The sequence below is a fragment of the Aphanomyces astaci genome, assembly GCF_000520075.1.
Source record: "Aphanomyces astaci strain APO3 unplaced genomic scaffold supercont1.83, whole genome shotgun sequence".
Classification (NCBI taxonomy): domain Eukaryota; phylum Oomycota; class Saprolegniomycetes; order Saprolegniales; family Verrucalvaceae; genus Aphanomyces; species Aphanomyces astaci.
Genome location: NW_009798346.1, coordinates 98549 through 101840, shown reverse-complemented (window position 1 = coordinate 101840; position 3292 = coordinate 98549).

Sequence of the window (3292 nt, the reverse complement as noted above, 5' to 3'; positions counted from 1 at the left end):
CAGAACCTTCCTAGTCAGTTGGGTGAAGAAGCGGGAGACATATGAGGACAAGCTACGGGCGAATGCGCAACGCATGGGTGGCGAGTGGCGTCGGAGTGCAGTGGGGTGGATCCCTTCCACTGACCGCAGCCTCCTGAAAGCTACATGCACCTATGTTTGGCGGGTGCCTGTGGAGCAACTCAGTGAGGATGATTACCGCGACCGCATAATGGAAATCGTCGGACAACCAGCGCCCAAGTGGACACCCACCAAGTCAGACATGCAAAACTACTGTCGGACGCTGAGTGTCGACCCCCATGGAGACGTGACCAGTCGCCTGGTGTCATTTATGGAGCGGGTTGATGACGTCATTGACGAAAATGGCTTACGTCAGCAACTCAAGGACTCAACTATGCTGAGAACGTTCGTGAAGGTGGTAGTAGCACGTGTCATACCCAGCTACCTACGCGACAGAGTCGAAGAGCAAATGAAGACCGTGCCAGCGAACGATCTGGTGGCCTTTGCGGATATCCTACGCGAACAGCTCGATCGAACGCATGACGCGGACATGGTCAATCAACAAAGAAACATTTATGGTTCGAAGCGTGGCCGTGAAGAAGACGACCAAGGGCGCCGCATTACAAAACATGCGAAGAAGGCCAACCAAGCTGTTCGAGATCAACGGGAATTACGAGGAAATTACCCACGTCCACCTGGTGGATACATCAAGCCGGAACGAAGTGCGGCGGTGTGGTCCCCGTCGACGCAAAAGCGAACGGGGGACCCACCAGCTACGAAGTATAGACCGCAGGCGAACTCGCGCCCAAGACATGATGATCGCAATGTCCCAGCTATGCGTGATGAAGCACGCCCTCGATTTGCACCCGGCCGGGATGACCGCGGCATGTTGTGCTTTGTCTGTCAGCAGCCAGGACATATGGCCCGGGAATGTCCCAATAAAAACGACGGGGATAGCGGCGTTACAAGCTGGAAGAAGGGCAAGAACGCCGTCAAGCGGTTCAAGGCGCGGGAACGCAAAGCGAATATGCAAGCGAAGCGAATGAAGAAACCCCCACCGCCCAGCAAGGAAAATGATGGACGTTGGGTGCGACTGAACAGTGTGCTGGAAGTTCCATACTGCCCGGACACCGGCGTAGACCAAAACATTGTGCCCCAAGCCATGGTGGATGAACTTCAAGCGTTACAGCCACAACTTCAAGTTGTCAAGCTGGCTGCGCCATTTGTGGGAACAGCATGCAATCAAATGCCATTCGAAACGAGCTCTTACGTGGACCTTACCCTAACGATGCAGACGGCCGCCGGACCAGTCAAGGTGCCAGGCAAGCGCCGCTGCTATGTGGTCAACGACGGAGATGAATTCCTCGTATCGGATGACACCCTCAAGACCATTGGTATCGACATCGACCGCCTGCTGGAACAGGTGGCGCGCCTGCAAGTGGATAAGGACGGCGATGACCTGGAAGAAGTTGGTGGCGATTACGTGGAATTGCCCCAACGATCGGCCGTCAGAGCCGCGAAACCATGAAGGTGGCGCTACCTGTAGCCAAGAATGAAGTCGAGGAAGCCCTACAAGGCATGATCGACGGCGCAGTCGATAACGGATTTCCAATGGAACATGTTAAGTACTTGTGGGATGTGCTCAGCAAGCATGACATCTGGCGAATCAAGTTCGACGGGTCAGACCCACCGGCGAAGGTGAAGCCGTTGAAGGTGACCCCGAAGGATGGGTGTGTTCCTTACCGATGCAAAGGAAGGAAGCACAACCTCCTGGAGGAGAGGTTCCTCAAGTTGTTTGCACAAGAACTACTCGATGCGGGCGTGATCAAGAGCAACCAGCAAAGTGCATGGTGCAGCCTGGTGAACCCAGTTTTCAAGCCAGATGGACGCAAGTCATTGAAGTCGGCCGACAAATGGAGCGACGAGGATGTGCTCAAGAACTATCGGCTAACCAACAACTACCGAGTAGTCAACTCACTGACCGAGCCGAAGGCAGGAACGATGCCGTTCCAGGCTACCATCCTCCAAAATCTACGAGGAAAGAAAGCGATGGGCGTGTTTGACCTGCCCAAGTGCTTTTTGCAGTTCCCACTGCACCCGGACAGCTGGGACATGTTGTCGTTCATGCTGAACGGATATGTGTACACCCCGGACCGAGTGAAGCAAGGCCATGTGGACAGTGCCCTCTACGTGCAATCAACGTACGAGGAGTGCTACAAAGACCTGCTCTACAAGAACATGCTGATCTGGATCGACGACATCTTTGTGTACGCCGACACAGTGGAAGAGTATGTGGATGCCCTTCGATCGAGTGGCCCAGTACGGGTTCAAGCTGAGTCCGGCCATGACCAAGCTGTTCACGGATCAAGTCAAGTGGTGTGGACGCATCATCAGTGGTGATGGCGTCACACGAGACCCTGAACGCATAGAACATCTGTGTGCGATCCCCTACCCCACGAATGCGGGAGAATTGCAACAGTTTGTGTGCACCGTGAACTGGCTGCGGGACTCGATGACCGAGTACGCACAGACCGTCGACCCACTGCAGCAGTGTCTGACGAAGGCCCTCGGCAAGAAGAAGCGGATCGCGTCTGATGTTCAGTTGGAACTGACCGACGGCGAGAAGCTAGCGTTTGACGCCGTGAAGTCCAAGCTACGATCATCGGTGGCCCGTCTCACCCGCGTGATGACGCCACGATGTGTCTGTTTACGGATGCGAGCGACCATGGATGGTCGATTGTGGTAACTCAAGTGGTGGCATTCGATGATGACAGCCCAGTCCAAGAACAACGTCACGAACTGCTCTTATGTCAGTCGGGGATGTTTGCGGGCGCTCAGAAGGCGTGGTCTGTCATCGAAAAGGAGGCCTCCCCTATTGCGCGTGCGTGCGAGAAGCTCAATTACATGCTTATGCGACCTACGGGGTTCAAGATGTACTGTGACCACAAGAATCTCATCCATGTCTTTGCCCCGGGCGAAGAATAGAAGGCGCACACACGCGGCAAACTCATGCGATGGGCTGCCATTATTGGCGGCTATCGTTATGAAATCATACACATCGACGGCATCCACAACCTTTGGGCGGATATGATGAGCCGTTGGGGTCAGCCGACACCCAAGTCTGGCGACCAAGCGGGTCAAAATACGTCGGGGCCATGGCTGGTCAAAGAAAGTCAAAGCGCGCAAAGTCCCTCCACCGGCACAACCAAAACTGCGACCGCTGGACAAAGACTTTGTGTGGCCATGTGTGCTAGACATCCGTCACGCACAAGACCAGCATGGCGAAACCAAACCA